General features: G+C 45.6%; 1 long non-coding RNA gene across 1 annotated transcript in view; it reads right to left on the reverse strand.

Annotated features, from left to right (window-relative positions):
- LOC146184956 (uncharacterized) overlaps nucleotides 1-22,033 on the reverse strand; it is a 277,905-nt gene extending 255,872 nt beyond the window's left edge. The window contains exon 1 of the long non-coding RNA XR_014707769.1: nucleotides 20,415-22,033. This is a non-coding gene — a long non-coding RNA (uncharacterized LOC146184956). The remainder of the gene's footprint in view (nucleotides 1-20,414) is intronic.
- Between the last annotated feature and the right edge of the window lie 314 nt (nucleotides 22,034-22,347).

The raw sequence follows: 22,347 nt of genomic DNA on the forward strand, positions 1-22,347 counted from the left end.
CATCGTGGCCTTTGATCATCAATCACTGGGTAGATGCAGACACCGCGCTACCTGGTTGCATTCGTCGGTTATCATTACGGTAACATCCGTACGGATCACAAACAAATGCTAGTAAGTTAGCGTACCACAACAGATTCACGAGGTGCCCCTCTAACAGGCCTCAAGCAAACGCCCTTCGTTGACCTTCGTTGCGAGCAGGCATGACGCGCAGAGAGCTGCGGTTAGAACTCAAGTGCCCACCGATTTGTTTTATTGAATTGGTTCGATTTTTTGGCCGTCCCGCTCGCCGCTACGTTTGTGGCTACCGTCGAATAGCGACAACGCCAACAACAACCCCAGGCGAATTTGCACGTAATGGGGCTAACAATGTTTCTGCATTAACAAAACATTATTCAAATCTTTTTATTTCACCTAAATGTCTGGCGATATCAAAGTATACTGGGCTTGGTTTTCTATTCCAGCTTTATGACTCAGAGACACGGCAAATACTGGAATCAGCTGTTTGAATTTAGTAATTTTAAAAGTTCTGCATTCCGCGATAGAGGCAATACTAATAAACCTTAGCAAGTTACACAGGGCGATTTCAGGAAATGTAGGTAGGATGCCTTTATATATCATAATAACTCCTTCTTTCGTTTTGGCTATCTTGAATAACCTAGTGTTCTCACATTTGAAAGACGTAATCTACCAGCATTATCACTATTCCCTGACGTCGACAAATGGCCACTGCAGCACAAGTTCATTGCCAATAAATATTCACTCTTTCTTTAAGCTATGTGCAATGTTTCGAGATAGCGCCAATTATGCTTAGTAAATGTACATGTTAGGCTTTAACTCACAGTGCGACTCATAGGACTCACCACATATGCACCTTGAGTAGCGGCTGTTTTGTTTCTTCATTTTTTTTTTCCAAACTGCTGGGACTTTGATGCTGACCGCAGAGAATTTCATAACAGATCTGGGAGTAAGCCGTTATGTTAATAGTACAAATGATATTGAACAAAGGCCATTCTCTGTAGTTTGAAGAGGACGCGGCAGCTAATTATACTACGTAAGAGAAGTGACCTGCACCAACCACTAGCATGCTTTAACACGCGAATGCACAGAAGGTACAAAAGTGCAGAAACGTTTGAAGAGTGCTGTATGACGGCCCTAACGGATCTACGTAGCAGTCCAATTATGCATTCGCTGCCCTGAGCATATTCTCTGACCCTAAGGATACTGTTTTCAAGGCGCTCCTGCATTGAATATGCATTTCTAAGAGGCGCTTGGGAAGTACTAGGAACGGTTCACGCCGGCTTCGGAAATAAATTAACTCCAGAGTCAGCAAGCCTGCAGCAAGCTCGCACGGCCAGCATTTCCCGCATGGTCATTTTGTTGGCAGTCATTTATCAGCTGAAAGGAGCTTTCAGCTCCATTCAATGTACACTTGAGAGGAGGACCGTTCTCAAGGCGACCATAGTGGCTCAAGCGATCCATCAATTCGGAAGGGTTCCGCTGGCTCAAGAGCAGGAACATTTTTATTTTTTTTTTTCGATACATGTTGTAAATAAGTATCAGCAATGTTTGCATTACGGCTTCGAGACAGTCCAACGAACTCTACCATGTTAGCTATACTTTCAGAAGAAAATTTCAGTAACGGTGCCAAAAAGATAAATTTTGAACGTTTCAACAAACTGCGCAGCGCACCTCCATAGGTAAGTCGTTGCTGCATTTTAGCATTCTAGCTTTGACGAGAAAAATAACAGTCAACTAGAGAAGGAGTTATATGAATGTAACTGCAATTAACTTATAAATTTTGCAATTATTATTGTAAGTTACTGCAAATAAATGCGAGACGTATGCAACGCCGATTCTAGTAGGCGCATGGGATGACAAAGCGCGAAATATAGGATAATCTTAGTTTACGCTCCTGTTGCCAGAAATGTAAATGACCGCTCCTTAAAACTCGTAAGCTCGGGAAGAAAGCCTGCGCAGAGGTGCGGTCTGTTATATCAAAAGCGCTGCTAGACGTCTTTTTGTTTTCAATAGCAGGACTTGGAGAGGTACGCACGCGTTGTCTTAAATCGCGCAGCAGAGTCCACGACCAGACAACAGCGCAAAAAGCCGGCGGCACCTCTCTGTACCAATTACCGATCTGCCGGGCATCGCGCAGTCAAGGCACATTTACTGCCGCAACAATTCTCGCGGAACCTTTCCGATGCAAACCGGACTTGCCACAGAAAAAAAAGTAACAAAAAAAAATGGCGCGTGAATGTGCATGCACTCATCGTCGTCTCGCGAGCGCGAAGTTCCTTCCTTTCGAGCTGACAAGAAAATGAAGACCTCGTCGAAGGCGCCAACAAGATTTGTGCCCCGATGCCGCCTGCCTGCACGTAAGGGCGCGGGGCTTTAACGGCGTTTTAATGACACTTAGGCCCTGCGTGAATTATAGAGCAGGGGCCTCGTAGGCCACGCCCTGAACACGCTGACGCCTCGCTGGGTCGCGCGCGTGCATTCTTCGGCCCGGAGGCATCGTAAACATCCTTTTGTTGAGAGCCGTGCTTCCGCGTTATCTTGCTTTTCTTCTTCTTTTTACTGTCGCCATAACACCAGGTTATCTCACCCAGGATATGCATACGGCTCTATTTTTTATTTTGCTTGCTGCAATGCGTTTTTTGCTGATAAAAAATACAAATTGGGAAGACTTTGCTTGAATGCAGTCACCGCTTGCAGGCAAGCGTTCCTTCTACCCCAAAACGCCAAGCCAGAACGTTCAAATGACCTTAATTATTATAAGTGCCTTTTTTTTCTTTTTCAATATGCAGCAAATATAAATGAGAGTAAATTTATTAAGTCCCAAACCTCCAAACCTCCAAATTTGCAATCTCTCTCTCTTTTTTTTTTGCTTGTCATCCCTTGAGAAATGTTCGATTGCTGCGATATTGCTATTATTTTCTTTTTTTTTTTTTGTTCAATCATTACGATAATTTTGGGTTGAAACGCCTACATTTTAGCTGTTTTGTGGGCACTTGTCAAGCTCCTGTCTTGCTTCTGAACTTACGCTGCGTTTAGATAGCCTCTCTGACCGTGACAACTTTATCATTTGTCGTAATCATCTGTTGACGTTCACTGTGGGCACTGTGCTAACTAGAATTAGGGAGTAGTAGTATACCCTTAGGACGCATTATTAATCATAATTATGGGGCCTAAATAATATTTCAAACACTTGCAATAACTGCTGCAAGCTCAAGGACTATGATCCAGGACTGACCCCCCCCCCCCCCTCCCGTTTTCTTTTTCAAGTCTGTGCAGTACGTTAAATTGAACGCAGCCTTCCGTAATCAACACAATATCGACTTCTTGCAGCTACACAAGGCGTTTCTAAATCCAAGGACCACACATGCGGTTCCCATGCGGTTTACAAAAGAACATTTTGAAGAAAAATATTCATATTGCGGGGAGCGCGCCTATGTTTGCCAGAGTACATCGCAACACCTCGAACATTAATTATGATTGGAATGTTTTCTTCGTACGTCTCATAACCCCACCTTTTAATACTAATGAGATGTGAGAACGGATTGTGTATGCAAAAGTAATTAGTTTAAAAAATAAGTTACAATTAACTTTTCTTTCAAAAGTTCCTTGCCTTCCCGACGAGCTTCCATCATGGCTATGATGTGATAGCGAAGGAAAAGAAAAAGACAAGGAAGGTTCGTGCAAATATGCTGACCACCTAAGCGGATCGAAAGGAACGAGCACGAGCCCGTTTATTGCCCATGTCATGTACATCCCTACAAACGACGCTCAAACCGACCGTAATTGCTGCCCCGCAGGCAGGTGTATGCACCGATAGGATCGTCGCTTTAGATGGCCTCGATTACGTCGTCACTGCGGCCATGGGAATTTATATAGGAGCGCATTACTGTCTGAGCTCATTAGCGTGGTTGCCGGCCACGGTTGCAGGGCTTTGCTTGAGCGGCTATGCGCCCGGTCAGGTATGCGAGTCCGCCTCTTTTGGAATAGCAGCAAAAGATAAATTGCCCCGATGCGGGCATTCAATCACGGTGCTCTTCGAGATTCGCTTAACTGTGGCATACGTACTGTCCACGACTTATCCCGTGTAGGCAGTGCTATTCAGGAAGACTAGATCGCGTACTTCACTGTAACGGAACGTGGTTCCAATGAGAGACATGTTGCATTATAAGGCGTAAACTGACTGATTTCGGCTCTCTAAAATGAAACTTTTTTTTTGTACTGCGCAGTTAGAATAAAGTTGCGGCCTAATTAGAGTTGAAATGTTGCGGTGCGGGCTAACAAAGGCATGAACGCAGTGCTCAATCAAGGAATGTGTTATGAAAAACCGACTTGAATTTTCCGGCGCAATCGCAGCTGTAGGTGGATACCCGACACCCGACAAAGAAACACGGAAAGGTACCCGACAAAGATGGCCACTGCGTTTCCTCGTGTTTGTTGTTCTTGTAGCGAACATGTACTTTAGGCTGCAATCTATCCGCAATGCTCCGCTCAGTTTGTCCGCTGTCAACTTGTTAGAAATTTATTCAAATGAATTATCATGCATAAAGATTACAAATTATACAAGACTGACTTGAAGAAGGCCACTGTCGCTTTAACAACTGTGCTGGCACTGGAGATTCAAAAGGTTGGCTATATCGAACAGTCGACGAAAGCTGAAACGGTTACCTATATAATGCGCTGTTACTGACCTCCTCAAATTTCTAGCTAATGTAGCATAGAACATAAAATAGCGTTGGATAAATAATATAATAGGGTATATAGGAGTCCCCAAAGTTAAAACTACCGGGGTGCCTTCCTAGACAAGAAGTTAGCCTCGAAAATTCGTGACAGATCACGGCAGTGGGTAAGCCATGTTGAATACCCTACTTTTGCAAAAAACAGCCAAGCAACGAAATTAATTTACAGTCGTGTTTTGAGGCACTCTTTGGAGTAGTCTCCAAATTAGGAAACCAGTCTAAACTAAAGAAAACCCCTGGTGTTTCCCTTCGATGTTTTTGGTCTTCAGGTGTGGCGCAATGGATCGATCTACTTTATTGTCCAGAAGCGAGCTAGCCTGGTTATTTTGGCAAAGAAGGCACAGCTGAGAAATTTGGCTCGAATGGAAAGCTAATGACACAAAACAAGGACAGGACATTTGCATTGGCATACATGTTTTTGATCGTAAAAGCGGTCCGTTTATTTGTTGCTTGATTTTTGTTTGTTTCTTTCAATGCATGTTTGTTTGTTTCAATACGTCCCCATGGGGACGTATCCGCTCTGAGCCAAGCATGCATTTTCTGAAGGAAACAGGAACATTTGCTTATTAATGATAATTTATATCGTACAAAACTAATTCTATGACAAGGACGCAACACAACATTGTAACTACGTGGTTGCGTTACTCGCTAGCGGTGACTCGGCACCGCTTAGATATACTTGCGTGAACACGAATCGGGACGTGATGGAACACAACAACCGCCTTCTTTTTTGTTCAGCACTTGGCCACGTAATTATGAGATAATAATGTAGAAAAAGAATACGAATGAAAAGTAGCTGCCGTGTTTTGAATTGTGGGATCGGGGAACCTTTCGGCAGGGGTAACAATGAAGCCCACCATGCCGATAATTACGCAGTACACGGGCAGCGGCGTCCGGAGAAACAACCGATGAGGCAGGCTGTGTGCCGCCGCTGCCAAGATGGGTCTAACCATACATCATCTGGGATAAGAAGCATGCAGTTTAAACGCGAGCTCAGTTTTCTCGCGGTATTATTGAGAACGCTGTGTTCCGCTTGCCGAAGTTGACAGCAGGTGCGTGAGGATGCTAGTACGTGAATACGGCGAGGTGAGCTAAGAACAAAAACTGATTTCGAATGTACGAGGGACGTAGATAAATTAATGACTCATATTTGTCTGCAACGCTGTATGCTTAAAATTGATAAATTTCACATAGAATGCAGCCGCACTCTACAGTAGCCCAATCTTTGCTCCAAAACAAAGAAACAAAAAACGATCGTAAAACTTGTTTAGACTTTGCTGCCCTATTCACCGTACAGTCCCCATTTGCCTCCTCACTTAGCGCTTCACAGGCCAGGCTTTTAGAACGACAAGAGCATCCATAACGTCGCAAGGACATGATTGTGTCTAAAGAAAAAATACTACAAACAACGCAACCAGGTCATTGTTCACAGGCGGTGTTAAATCGTTCGATATGACGGAGCTTACTTTGAAACGTAAAATAAGTTTGACAGGTATACCGCTGTCGAAAATTTTCATAAATTGCATAAACCTTTATAAACAGAGGTGCGAAAAAAAGAATGAAGAGGATTATTTTTGGGGGCATCCCTCGTTTTAAAATAAAAAAATCAAATTCTGTTAAATTGAGAACACAAAATGAGAGTGAAATTTAAAGCTGGAAGGAATAATTAGCCAAATTTCACGCCAACCCACAAAAACAAAAGGTTTGACCGAATATATATTACTAGAACTCTCAACAATACGCTTTCAGTGTGCGAGGAGTCAGGCCAAACAAACTGACACTATACTGCCCTTTACCACAAGCGCTGTCAAGACCGCTACTTAGGGGACGACAGAATAAAGAATGCTCTTTCAGTCACGCACGCATTCCCATCGATACACTCTTGAGAACAGTCCGCCATTTTCTGCCAGAGACGAATTCTGCCTCGCCTAGACCATATCTCTCGCCGAAGAAGGGCACCGGACCACCCGCCGTAGTCTCATGTGTGTCCACAACAGACCTCTACGCATAGCATTAGAACTGATCGATTACTAAAAAAGAAAAACACTTCCCTCAGATTTTGTGACGGACAGGATAATAACTGTAAGATGTAACATTCCTGATCAGCAAAATATTTTTGTAACCAATTAATAAAAAAATATTTTCTTTTTTTCTTGAGAAAGGAAGGGGTAAGTGGTAGTATGACTTCATGACGTATAGTGTGGCAAATCGTGATGCAGCACGTCATTTCCTTCCGCCACAGCAACAATGGTGGCAGTGGAAGAAATCTGGACACTCTAAGATGCCCGCACATGCACGTAAGCTCGAAAGGCATGCATTTGACTAGATCGGCATTCCGGCCTTCGCGTTCTGATATTTACCATGTGTTCTCAGTGAAATGGCATCTTTATTGAGCTTGAGCTTTATTTCCCGTCAAAATGAGAACAGCGTAGCTCGGGGCATTGTCACGAGGAAGTGGCGCTCAGGTTGCCGCGTGTTAAACAAACGCATTTCATTCCGGCGCGTACATGGAGATACACTCCTCAGCGCCGCTGCTGATCTGTTGATAAGGAACGATGGAAGAGATGCCAGAGGAAATATCAAATATATATATTTATATGCGGTTTATAATGTTTTTGTGTGAATAGTGTGCTGAATACATCAATTGCTGCCTATATCTACTGTACATACATCTTTATTCTTTGTAGTTTTGGTTTCAGTGAAATATGAGTTGCATTTCTCATTAATACTGTATTCGATACATTAGCATTTGCATTCGGCATTTGTGCTGACCATTCTTGGTTTTTATGCTTAACGAATGCCTAGCCCTGCAAACCTATATGCGCAACTGTGCGTTTACGCTCTCGATTCTTAGGCAGCCATGCAATTTACTGCACAACTGATACTCAGTACCATGTTGACGCGATGAGACTCGCGTTTCTAAAGCTGATACGCTTACAGAGTTCAAGCGCAAGTCACACGAGAAACCCAAACCCAAGTCCTGCGAAACTATTCGGTTTCGCAGAGCTTGGAGCTAAGCAGTTCAGCAGGCTAGTCAGATGGTACTTTTCTGTGCGATGGAACACGCTTACCGCACGTTCCCAGTCCTTTAGTTGGACTAGTTGCACTACCTCTTCCCGACTGCAAAGACACTTTGAGAACTTGTTTTCAAAACAAGAGACATCCAGATGTCGAACCTAAGTAAGGTTACACTGGAATTGCAATCAACACAATATTATTTATTTCGAAAAACAAAAAAAAAAAGAACAAAATAAAGTAACGATGTGCGCCACGCGAAGCATAGAGCACCTGCGCACCAATCTAAATTCAAATAGGAAATGAGCAACTTACTCGAGATGCGCGGATCTAAACAGGCCAGATCCACTAGTGAGGGCCTTCTTCGTCAAAGTGAGCATCACATCATGGCTTGGAGTGTTTCGTTAGCGGTTTCTTTTATTGATTTTATGTTGCTACTTTATGATTAATTACGCAGACCATATGAGGTGAGTAGAAGACGTGAACCAAGAAGATAACGGCAACCTAGTAATTATTAGCCCCGTCACCGTGGAAACCAACATGCTCCTGTGCAATATACAAGTTTGGAACTTTTAGTTTAGGCGTGTGGTATGAACTTCTAAAATGAGTGTTACCAGCAAACAGCAACTCGCAGACAGGAACCGACCGGAGTGGTGGTTGTCCCATTGTTTTTGGTCCTGTCTGCGTCTTCCATTTTGCTAGTTGTCGTGTTTTAAGGAACGTGAAGTTCAATAAATTCTAGATCTTATACATTCTAGCTTGTCCACTTTGCTTCTGCCAAAGCGAGAACGCAAGAAAAGACGGCAGTCACGTCAGCGCTTTTTGGGCAGGAGCCTGACAGTCACATTTACTTGTCTGCAGTGTGGGAGCATCGTAGGGCTGCTGAATTCACACAGTGGGTGTTGTAACTGTTTCTTTTCATAAACAGGATAGCAATTATTACTTCATACATCATGCTTATGGTGCCAAACGTGACCAAACATAAGAGTTCCTCATCGAAAATATCCACCTCCTAAGTCTGCATGCGGTACTCACCAAATTATTTGCGCTATTTTTCAGTTAATTGAGGTACATATCTGTTTAAACTTCTAGAGCACATCACATAACAGAATATACAGCAGTACCGTCTTTTGCGGAGAACGTAATCACTATTTGCGGCCTTCCTGTTCGGATTGATTTCGCTGAGTTAAAAACAGAAGAAACAATTGAAGTCCTCATATATCGCTTCTCTCTCTCTCTCTCTCTCTCTCTCTCTCTCTCTCTCTCCATCATTTTATATTATTTCCTGATTTTTTTAAATTCAAGGACAATCAATAGGGACATAGTTCAATTAACTCTGAGTCTCAACCGGTCCGAAATCCAGCCTTGCAACACAGTGACGTGAATAGCGCTGGAAATTAGAAAAAAAAAAAAAGGCACAAAATCTCAGAAAACGTGTGATTAATAATTTTACAGCGAAAATAGTTCCGCTAGCTTCAAGCTGTAATAACCTCGTTTTATACTGTGAAACATGACAACAAAGATATTAAAAGAGCAATATGAAGCGTCCGAAGTCAACAGTAATCAGCCGGATTTAATGAAGTGGAACACCTCTCTGTGTTTCAGCTAGAACAGAAAAGAAAGTCCTAAAATGTAAACCAAGACAAGACTAAGCCGTGATGAGTCACTAGTATGCAGAGCCTGCATTATTTGAAAAAAAAAAAATACAAGATGGAAAGATACATTTCATATTCGCTCTCGTATATTCGCGCTTCGCATCAGTCATCAAGCTCCATGATATGAAACAAAACGTTTTTTCTCACATCACTCTTGCCCTTTGGGCCGAATGAAAACGGAGATACTGCAGCTACAGCCTTTCGGCCAAACCGTTCGAACAATGTACCGCGCCTGCGCTGATTAGCTTTCCTGTCGCCAAACAGTAGAGCCGATCCGCGAAGAAAGCGGGCGATTCTTCTCCACGCGTCGACTTCCGCGCGTGTTTTCATACGGCAGCCGGGAAATCAACCCGCACCGAAATGACGCTCGCTCGACACTTCTCTTTCCACCTCCTTTTATGCCGGCAGCATTTGGGAGGCAAGAAGAGGGACAGCGGGAACGCATCCGTCGGCTTTTTCTTTTGCGGCGAGATCAATTCCCTCGGGCACACCCTTCCGCCGATGCCCCGAGTCCCGTCGCGCAAACGACGCGTAGAAGGCACGTGGAAGCAGCGATCATACCGCTACATCGTTGACAAAGGCGCGCCGCAATATGTGCAAGTGGCAGCCAGTCGACGATGGTCAGTAGAGTCAAGGCCACTCTTCAAGCCACCAGCGACGAAGGGTTCCGCTACCCGGATGCAGATGAGATGAAATACTATCCTCGGGTCGGAATCAGGATGGAGGACAGCTTTCTCAGCGCCATAGGCTTGTATGGGCTGATATTGTCGGGAATATAACGCCGGAAACTGTCGCGTAGTTATGGGGAAACTCTTTGGAGTGAGCTTTAGGCAGGACGCGGTATTTAGGGAAAAATAACGGCGATAAAAACGAGGTCACCTTGCATGTTATAAATCACATCGGTGCCTCATTTCAATAAAAATAATTGAAAAATAGGGTCATCTGGTTTGGTACAATGTAAAAGCTTTAATCCATTTCTACTCTGTTTCTTTCTTTGGGATTCGCTGCAGAAACGCCATTCTGTATAGCGGTGGTTAGGCAGCCGTGCGTAGGCCCGAAACATTTGTATCATTTTTCTTTGTTTACTTCGTCGCTGATCGTCACCTTTTCCACCCCATGTATCGCCGGAGTCATAGAGCAGCCGGATGACATGCTGGATAGTTTCGAACAGACCGGCCAATATACAGAGACCTTCAGCATTATAGACGGTCTCGTCCTACGATTGCAGCACTCCTGAAAGCTTCCGTGGGTGGCCTAATGAACCTGGAAATTTTGGTATTTATATTCACGTCTGTGAGAACGTACCGTTTAGAAATAGTAAAGTAGAGCTGGAAGGGTATATAAACAATCGAAATTACATATAGAGATAGCGTCGGAGATGAGGCATATAGGAGTGGAAAGTACAAAGACGCGATCTTGTTGAAAAAAATATATTCGCCCAAACTGCCGTTCCTATTTCTTTTCTTCATTTTGCCTGCCTGTTTACAAAGCACTGAAGAGCTTTTAGTGGCAATTTATGGGTTGTGGCGCTAGCTTGGGACAATAAGTCCCAACTACTGTTTTTTTTTTTTTTTTTTTCACATCCAGCAGCCTTCGAAGAGAAAAATCATTGCGAACAGAACTTGCGCTTACTCAGTTTACGACGCTAGCAAATCCATGTTTCTCTCCGCGTGCGTTTGTTCCACAACTAGTCATGCCACAGTTTTTTTGTTGTTTTATTTTTGCGGAAGGGAGGGGGTCGGTGATGATATTTAAGCGTGGATAGACGACCATCGCTTTTTCAGCAACTGAAGTGATTAACAAGAAAGCGTTCGAGTACAAGTTATTTCATCGCACTTGAATTTATCGCTGTCATCGTCTCTGACACCAAACCATTCCAGCGTTCAAGACCACCAGCCGCTGAGACCTTGGCACGTCATCAGGCAATCTTCTATTCAAGGCTTATCTTGCAACCGCGGAACACAGCGATAGTGCCTCGACCGGCGCCGCATCGATAGCTTGTCTCTGAACACTGCGTTTCACCACGAGCAGCATAACATGCCCGCGGCCACGTCGGGAAGAATTTGCTCAGCCAGCGGATCTTCCACACGCCTGCCTGCCCTGCGTCAGTGCAGCCCAGTTCTCTGCTTTTGGGGCACGCGCCGTCGCCTTCTGTCACCGCCGCCCAACAAAGACGACACCGTCGGGGACTCCATCCTCCTCTCCTCTTTCCACTTCTCCCTCCGCGTCGCGTCGCGCATCAGAGCGATGCACGAGCTACGAGACACAGCCCGCGTGCGCCTTTATGCCGCCGCTCCCCCCGACACGACGCGGAAACCAGTGAAGCGAGCTCCCCTGCCATGCCCGTGTATACCCGTGGCGTCGCGGCGCTTCCGAATCCGACGCACCAGGCTTCTGCGCTGATTCGGCCGGGGAGGCTTGGTTGTACATCGAGCTCGTCGCGTGTTCCCTCCTCTCCCTCTGTCTTTTGCAATTTGATTGTAACTTAATACTATCAGTCTAGCCCGTGAAAAGTTTTACGTTGGTTTTCACCCCCCCGCATGCATTAGTCATCTGACACTTCGTATACACTCTCGCAAGCAGCCTTGGCTGCACTCTTACTATGGGCAGTCACAGTGCCGGGAGCTTCGTGCAGAATGCGCGATGTGCGTCTGCGTTTGAGCAACAGGCACAGTGTTTGTATGCGCACCTGTACGTGTGAGCGTTGCATCTTACCATATTTTTTTCCTTCCGTCTCTACGTCGCTGCTTCAGAGAACACCGTAGCAGCGAGCTCAAAATTGTACGCCGCTGCTTCCGGCGGCTTCGGGAGCTTCGAGGTGTAGCCAAGGTACCTTCCCCCAGTTGCCGAAGCGGCGCGACAGGTCAATTGTTCAGCCCGGACGAGAAGACTCGTTAACCAACATTGATCAAGTGCGGAGAACGGGTCGCTCCTCACCCCCTCTTTCTCTCGTCCTATTGCCTTCCTTTATTTTTCTTAGCGTGCCCATGCCTTTTCTACGTTTTCTCCCCGTTCGATCAGTTCGATTCTCTTTCGTATTCGAGCTCTAGCTCTTACTTGTGTCAATTTTTTCATTTCGTTTATTTTCAAAGTGCGTAGAAACGCACCAAGCGTACTGCAGTAAGTACGTGTGCGTATTTTCTCCTCTTCCCCGAGGAAGGGAGGGATGGGGGGGCGGCATCCGTTCGTCATGAAAGCGTAATGTTGCCCGATAGTCGACCGGCGCACTATACCCTATTAAGAGGAGCGAATAGCGAGGCCGTGACGCGATTCTTCGTGCGAAGGAAAGCTAGAAGGAAGGAAACAACGCCAGACGTACGCATCAGAGGTAAGGTGACGTTGGCGGGTGCGCAGGTTACGAGGGAGAAGTGATTAAATATACATGGCTCCGGACTGGCGGCCGCGACCCTCCTCTTTAGATTACCCTCTCAGTTTGCAATAACGGATATGTTGCTTGCGTATATTATATGCACCTGGTCCGCAGGGAAGGCTAAGAGAAAGCGACACACACACACACACACACACACACACACACACACACACACACACACACACACACACACACACACACACACACACACACACACACACACACACACACACACACACACACACACACACACACACACACACACACACACACACACACACACACACACACACACACACACACACACACACACACACACACACACACACACACACACACACACACACACACACACACACACACACACACACACACACACACACACACACACACACACACACACACACACACACACACACACACACACACACACACACACACACACACACACACACACACACACACACACACACACACACACACACACACACACACACACACACAAAAAGAACTCGTTATGAAATCGCAAAGGCATGCATATTCATCTGATATGTCCGGCAAGAAATCAGATTGCACGGTGCGTGATCGGAGCAGTCGACATCGCAGTCATCGAAAACTTCAGACCGAGGACGAGCTTTGTGACTTCATAGGTTATTGAGGCTCCCCCGAATCAACGCGCTATTAGTGTACAACACCCCTCCGCTTCGCGTGAGATGTCACACCTGTGTCGAACAGTATATCAAATCGACTACTCACAAACATCAGACAAACATTTTATGCTGAGAGCAGAATGGTGAACACGCTTTTGAGCTACAACGCTTGTTTTATGTATGACCCACAGTCCGCCCACGTGGGCTTTCAAGGAAAGCAAGTGCAATAACTCAATAATTTAGCAATACTTTAGCGTTCGGAAGTTCTTTTCTAGGTTATAGTAGATGTGTGGTTACTTATCGTGAAGAGCGGCACCCGAGCCGAATGCTCCTAAACGAGTGTTTCACTAATGCTTTGAAATAATCGATTGCGTCAAGAACAATCCACAAAACTCACTGAGCTTGAAACGTTTGCTCGGACAGCTACTTGAAATCTGCGCTGAAAACGAACCTCGAGCCCTCTAGGTTATTGCATTCATTATTTAACACATCAGTGTGTAGATACATAGTGGCTGGTGGATGTGCCCGACGGTACGTTGATATGTGGTGCGAAAATATGCGCACAAAGGTAGTCAAGGAAGCAAGAGAACGCACTGCCAGCCGTTAACCGAAATTTCTTTTTGACCATTTTACAAAAAGTAACTGGTATTACTCATGCGGAGTTTGTCTTGTTAGGCACAACCATTTGCTGAAAGTTATGCGTTATTTTCCTACTCAGGGATAACACCAGAATACGGCATCTGTGCACTATCAGAAGCAGGATGGCTCCCGCTAGATTTCATTTCCATCCAGGAAACCGATATGCGTGCCCATCTCTGACATGCTATCTAAGGAAAGAAACATTACTTACACTGCGTCCATCTAAATCGCTCTAACCCTGGCTTTGACCAACCTGTGCAGCCCTTGCGCCTCCTTACTATTAATCAGTCACAGAAACTATTAGCTCAGAAATTTCCCCCCTAGGCATTCTAGTTTCTGAAGGTGAGAAAGTTTATTTCAGGTTTAAATATAAGGAGGCCCATCAGACAGGCAGCGCTTCTGCAGCCTAGTCTCGCTATACTTAACCAAGTACTATACGCAGCACACCCACATCTTCCGGTGGTTCAACTACTCAAGAAACGTTTTCCTGCGGGCTTTAAGCGCGCTCGACAAGTCATGTCCTTCCTTATCGGTTGAATCGGAAGGTATTATCTACGATGATGAGCTCCACGGCATAAAAGAAGCTTTTTCCTATAACTTGCGCCGAACCCCCGGCAGACGGATTATCTTTACAGACTACGAAACATATCTGCAAATCCTCTCCAACCTGCTAAAGAAAACCAACAATCAGCCCGTTTCTCTTGGCATCGAGTATCTACATCATTAGGCTATTGTCACGGGAGACTAGAAAACTCAGCGGATACCAGCTCAATGTGGCATTCTGGCCAGTGAAAAAGTAGATGAAGCTGTCCGTAAAGGCCACCAACATCAGAGATGGATTCCGACTTCCTTGAGAAAATCTGACGCTTACAATCTGAATACAAGATTTGTTTCAGAAGAAAATTATCGGCCCTAAAGTTTACCGACAATAATTACCAATTTATTTGCTTAGTGAGCCCGCATCTAAGATCGCGAACCCCTCCCAGACTTCATCGCTGCCTGGAAACTCTTTATCACCGACTTCATCTGAACTCCGCATTCACCAACTGCTTACTATACCGTTTCGGTCAAAGGGAACAGTCCGCATTGTGACCAATGCGGTGCTATTGAGACTTTTGAGCATATCCTTCTTGAGCGCGCTCTATGAGCGTTGCATGGAGAAGCTGTCCCCCTGCATTTAACAACTGACAGTGTTCTATGTCCCTTAGCCTGCAGTAGGCAGCAAACACATGCAATTAAGTTTTTACTTACGTGTTTAAATTGCATTGGACATCTAGACAAGCTACAGTTTCACCTTGCATGTTAACCTCATGCTTTTTTCACGCTGTGAACTCTAAGCACATTTATTGGACTATGCATTTCATCGTTTCATGTCATAAAATTACTCGACAATTCACCTTGGTATGCATTCAATGGCCCCAGTTTATCTCCTCCTATCTTTTTCTGTTGTTTTTCACTCCTGTTTCATTCCGTCTTTCGATCAACAATTTCCTTTCGCACGCAGAGTTTCATGCCAGGGAACTGTTAAAGCCGGCTAAATTCTCTTTTCTTTTTTTAATTTTTAAGAGTTTCTCTCTCTCCCTCTCTCATCGAATACCTCTCTGAAATGCTGTAGAATAATCATCACGCGTGAAAGAACCATGCGCTACATATTGGCAATGCAAAGAAGTTGAACTACAGACAGGTCAAGCTATAGCAGATAAACTCTTTCTGTCATATGGTAAACATTTCACAAACACGCTGTGCTTCAGCTGTGAGAGAGATAATGATTTGGTTTATAGAGTTCAATATCCCAAAGCGACTCAGGCTATGAGAGGTGCCGTAATGGAGAGAGCTCGGAAAATTTCTACCTCCTGGGGTTTTTTAACGTGCACCAACTAAGCAACGGCTCTCAGGCGCCTTGCTTTTTCGCCTACATCAAAAAGCGGCCGCCGTCGCCGGGATTCGATCCCGTATGAACCGTTCTCTAAACTATTTATTTGCACAACTATGGAAATAAATGCCGACAGTATAGTGCCCGTTCGTTGTTTCACGACCAAAGCGAAGATGCGCCTAAAATAAACTCACTAATGGGGGTGAAAGATGAAACTAGAAAGAGTATTTTGGAAAGTTATCACAGCTGTGTTCAAGGTAGTTCCCTTATCAGATTTTCTGATTCTTTTTCAATGTTTTTATATTTTCCTTACAGTTCACTATATAGAAATATGGTGTTTTAAGCGCAAATAGGGTTCTGAGCAAATTGAATATTTTTGTTATGTACCATGATTCATGTGTGTTCGTTGTACCGTGCGTCACTGGCTGCCTGTGCCACACTCAAGCAGATTTCTGCTTAAGCCGCGCAAACTATAAATTGTATAAATGAAATCAGAAATAAATTATTATTTATTATATTATTATTATTATTATTATTATTATTATTATTATTATTATTATTATTATTATTATTATTATTAGGAAGAGTAGTCGAGCGTCCTAACCACTGCACCCCCTCGGCGAGGTGCTGGAGAGATAAGTACAATTTTATTCACAAGCCCATTTCGAGGCCTGTTTTGTACCGTGGCCCTCTATCAAGGCTCGACTATGCTGTTGTGGATGCGCTTTAGGATAATCTATAGATAAAGCGTCAATCCGCTATCATGCAAAGTGACATAAACGCCTTCATGGACCGATAAACAATTTGATCAACAGCATCGCTCTAATACGTCGGATGCTGAGCAGTGATCCCCTTATGCAGCTGCTGGCTTCTAAATCACAGAAGATGCTGGGTTTTAAACTACAAGTACAATAAAGAAACGAGACCACAGTGTGGGGCGCAGCGTTGTTAAAAGATTGGAGACGATTCTAAACGTCGCTTCGATGTCAATAACAGCCAATGCTGACTGTTCGCTGCTTGCCGGCATACATACTGTTAGTACCGATGAACAGCGCAACAAAGACAGGACTTGTACAAGACAACCGCTGTCTTGTCTTGAATATATGCTGGGCAAGTGAGTACATACCTACTCGCACAGACTTCAGCTATGCATACCGTTGTCTTAGTCGCATTAAAACCCAGTCGACGGGCAAGTATTCTTGCAAGGGGCACATAAACAGGGTGAAATCGGCAGCACAATGATATGCGCACAAGAAAAAAAAATGCACTAGATCCTGGTCAGCATGGAAAATTATGTGCCTGTATATGATATAGGAGCAGAAATTCGTAAATACTGTGGGTAGTCATAGTGACGTAAACACTTTCGAAAAAAAAAAAAAAGATGAAACTGACGTCACCGACTTGTTTTTCTTTACCAATCAGAAACATAGGGAGCTATACTCAACCGGAAAACGACACATTTTTGGGCAATATAGCGACCGCGGAGTATCAGCCACAGACGCAACCGCAACGAAAGAACAACGAAAGTAGAGTGGCATTGCATATTTCGCGTATTGCGAAGAGACACACCGAGGCAGATAAATACACCGCATAACCGCTGGAAAAGGAGAGCAGGAGCGGAGGCGGATGGCTGGGACGAGCACCATGGAATCATTTTCTCAGCTCCGATCCGGTTTGCGGAAATACAGGGACTCCGAATAGTTTCACAAGGACCGAGTCACGGAAGCAGACGGTGTTGGGGAAGCAGGAGAGAGAGAGAGCTGCCCGGAAATAAATTCGATTTCCTTTTGATGCTGGACACGCCGGTGCCGTTACCACCTCGCTGTATCCACCTGCTGTGCTGGACTCTGCGCTGTGTAGTTGCGTGCAGTGTGATTTTGGGAGAAACGGCAAGCTCCAGAGATTCGCCATCCGATACTGGTCTTATAGTTGTTCATTTTTTCAGCGAACTAACTAAACACGCGGTGCCTAACGGGAAAGGGAACCAGTACTTCGATACTATGCAAAAGTGACGGAGGTTTAATATGACAAAGTGAGAACGTGTTCTGCCAACTCAATCTGGCTCTAGAAGGTCCCTTTTACAGCGCCTGTTGCACGGAGCCATGTGACCCAGCCCATTTCCATCTCCCATGGTATCACCCGATCGGCTTGTTTCCTCCTCGCTTGATGGCGACCGTAGTTCGCTCACACAACAGTGCTTATCATAGAAGCACTCCTCAAGATGCCGCACTCCCTCAACACGGGGTTTCTTTCCCGTTTACTAACCTCTTTGTATTTGCTTTTTTTTCTTGTACCTCGACTCCAGTGCACGTTTTCACTTGCTTCGTGCTCGTATTTGACGTGCCTTCAGACCTTTGCAGCATCTCGATCGCTTTTACTAAAGAAACCTGGAGCGGCTGCAGTACGTGTTGAGAGTCCGCTCATCGAAGATCGCAAATATGATTGCACGAGAAGCCCACTTCGTAATGCCGCAGGCTATGCAAGATGGGAAAGAAGGCGATCGACGATGATTAAGATTTATCGATAAAACGCGGCGACGGCAGCGCAAGAAATATGAAGGCTGGGAGTGGCCTAAGGGAGAGGAAGGAGTGTGGACCCCTCCCAGTAGAAGAAAAATGTTCTGATGTATTACTTTTTAGTGGATGCTGCTGCGCCGAGTAATCGTCTTGTTCGGCACATTTCAATTCTTTATAGTTACTGCTAACTCCATTTCGCAGGTGACCGTTGCCATTGTTAAGCACAGACGGGTACCTAATCGTGGCTTGGCGTTAGGACCAGCAGAAATTCGCAACAAACTCGTTTTGTCGCCGACTGAAAAGAAAAGCAGAAGTACACTGCAGAGACGTGTGGGTATCTGGTTATTCTTATCATCAGCGGCCCAGCGAAAGCGATGCGCGGCATTTCAAAAGGGCGCCTGTGACGTCACGTAAATGCCGCGTACAGCGACGCGGCATTTACGTGACATACAGGGAACCCCGTGACATTCTCAAATAAGATATTTTCTTGAAAATGTGGATATCATTTGTCCATTAGTCCAACGCGGAAGTTCCCACTTACGGTACATCGCACTGACGTCGATATTTTTGCCGTTCATCCATGACAAATTGTCTCATGCATTTAGCACTGCAGAAAGAATAACGAGCGTGCTTCTATTTGTGAGAAAATAGAGCACTCTCGCGTTCGTGTTATTTCATCTTAAGTACAAGACCACGGATTTATAATAATGCGATTCGGTTGCAGCCGGCTAGGGTTTATCCTAATTCGGCTGCGGCAGCTCTCAATACATAATTGTCATATTTTACATTCAGATTATTATACTTCGCATAGTGGCGCTAGACTGCATGCATACTTTCTCTTAAGTGTTGGATCATTGGTGAATGTTTACGCCGGGGTCAAAAAGCAACAGCTTCTCTACGCATCAAATATACCGCGTTTTACCAGGCCGATACCAAAGAAATTTGGCGGTAACTTGCCAGCCAGTCATGACAAAGCGACAAAATAAAAACGTTAATTGTGCAGTAATTTATGTAGCACTATGTTGTTCGGTGAATTGCCAAAGTGGAGCATATTAGAAAATGCAGCCCCTAGCATCCATGCGAGCGCTGCCTTGAGTCTGCAAATTAAAACTAGAGCTGAAGAGAAACTTCATAATAAATATAGTGTTGGGATCGAACCTGGGACAGCCATCTGCCAGGGGCTGTCATTCTAACAATTATCCTGTGAGCCATCCTGGTGAACTTAATTGACAGATCGAGTGCCAATAGTGCGCATGACTAGGATTGAGTGGATGACAATGACTAATCAGTCACTCATTACTGGATGCTGCGCTGAAAAATAAATGTAAATCCGTGGTATATATAGACGGCTCTGTCTAAGTACTTTTTCACTGATCCAACTATATGAAATTTTCCATAAGAAGGGTGAAAGCCAAGAAACTAATGTATTATCAGGGACAGAAGGTGCGAGACTCGCAAACGCCCATACAAACAAAAAATATGTATCTGTAGGCGGAACTTGTTTTTTGTTTTGTTTTCGCTGTGCGACCATTTTTACTAGACGAGCAGATGGTCTGACGATGCTCCTGGTACCTCGTGTCAACTTTGGCTCGATGCGCTGTTCAACGTTCTGAAGCGAAATGGTGGTGAAATCTGAAGTGAAACAGGCGCATTATCATAGTCGCGGTATACGCCAGGAAGTGCTTCAGCTCGCCGACGCATCGCCGACCAAAGCCAACAGACGAAGTGCAGACGTCACCATTCTCGGACCACTAGATGGCTCAGTTAACTAAGCGATGCATTTGAACGAGCGGTGCTCGTCGGACACTTGCGTCCTTAATGCGCACTTGTCAATGTCAGTTTTTTTCTAATTCCTTTACTTTTAGCAAACACTAAGTAGCCTGCTGCTCCATATATGCTGCAGCGTAATGGTTTTTTTTTTCTTTTCTTTTAGCTTACGTACCTTGGTAGCGACGTCAGGTTACTCCTCGGTGAAGTGAAGGTTTCTGTTGTCGTGTGTTACTCCTCGGTAGCGCGCACAAGGGATCACGGAGCGTACACTTGAAATCAAAATGTGGCTGCCCCGTTTTTGGCAGCACAGAACACACTGTAGGTGATAGGCGAGATCCTGGGTTCTGCTCTGCTTCCTTCCTTTGCACGCAACACGGAAAGCGTCGATTATTCCGTTGGATCGCTCCTTCACAGCATGCGCACTCACACAGGCGTTCTCACGGCACTCCCTCTCAAAAAGAAAATGAAAAAAAAAAAAAAAAAACGTTAGGAACAGTAAACTTATTGCGAAAATTCGAGGACAAGTCACCCTACTGGTGGCGTCGAAATCTGTCGAAGGACTACCCGAGTCTTGTTTTTGAAGAAGAGTTGTTTCGGTGAGGACGTTAGCTTGTTGTTGTCGGATAGCGCTGCAGCTACTAGACGAAAGTGGCGGTATTCGTTGACGACGCTACTATGCCGACCGGCGTTACTTATACTCTATTTACTGCTGGAGACGGTTACAAGATAAATAAATTATAGACTATATATCGTACACCCACACGTAGAAGAAGACACTGATCAATGTCGGCGGTGGGGCCAGTATACATTAACGGCTCCTCAGGGTAGGAGTAATGGGAAGGGGAAAGCTGCACTTTATCATATGTCTGTAATTAAGCGCGCCACCAGTGTTGATCGGTGATTACAGGGGCATCCCTCCAGAGCCTTGGCAATGGAGCTCGTTCACTTCGGAGGAGCCGTCACGCCTGGCCAGTAGCGAACACCTATGTCACGTCGTCGAACATGAACGCCGACCGCTTAGTTCACTTTTTCTTTCAACCTTTCAAAGCCGCGGCAGATCGCACGTCAGAAAGCCCAACACAAGCAGGAATGATGAATCGATGACGTCTTCGTCACTCCATGCGCCGGCGGCAGCAGCTGCGCAGGGTTGATGGCAAACGACCAACGATCGTCGTGGCCGGATCAGGTTCTGCTGTGTCGAAGATTTTTAACGCGGTCACCAATTCTATCCGCGAACCAATCACCTATACACACTCACTCTGCCGAACGCCTCGAATAGACACTGCACGACACGGGGACGTCTTGTTGCTCGTTGGCACTCGTAGGAAACACAATCCTCTGTGTGCACTCAGCAACAAAATCCCAATCTTCCTGCACAAACACACCTTTACGTACAGCGATCTAAAGCTTTGAAAAGCATGGATGAAGCCACGGAGGAGCACCAAATCAGAACCGCCAATGAAGAAATGGTCAGGACTTGGAGACGGTTGCGTCTGTGTCAATCTTGGGCATACGTAGAGAAAATGAACGGCTGATGCGTAGGACGGCGTGTTGGAGAGCGTATTAAGAACAATATCTACTGAAGAGCAAAGTGGCAGCTTTTTCAACGAATTCCGGACGAAGGCCACTGGAGAGTAGAGCGGAGGGGGCGGGGCGGTCACGCCAGAGCGCGTGGCCTTTGGGCAACGGCGTTGCCGGCCGGAGCAGCAGCGACGGCAGCAAAGCCCGACGTCCGCGCAAACTGACTGGAGCGCGCGCGCGCGCACGAGCACGGACGGAGCTGCGGCGGCGGGTGCGCTGTGAGGCTGAAAGGATGTGCGAGAAAGAGCGGGCAGAAAGAGAGGGAGACCGGTCGGAGTAGCGCGGGAGCAGGCAGCGCTCGCTCCGGCTCCGACAGCGTGCGCTGGGTGCGCTCTGCTCGCCCTCCCCCTTAATTGATCCTCGTTGCTCCGGCGGCCGCAGTGGGCGCGCGCTCCTCTGCCCGAAGTCGTCGTCCGGTTGTTTTCCCCTTTCTTTCCCGCCCTCCGTTTCCCTTAGACTGTTGACTGCTTATATCTTCCCTCAAACTTTCCGTTCTGTTCCATTTCTTAGTGATCGGAGTGGCT

Source organism: Amblyomma maculatum, chromosome 6, assembly GCF_055883805.1.
Source record: "Amblyomma maculatum isolate TAMU_Amacu chromosome 6, ASM5588380v1, whole genome shotgun sequence".
NCBI lineage: Eukaryota > Metazoa > Arthropoda > Arachnida > Ixodida > Ixodidae > Amblyomma > Amblyomma maculatum.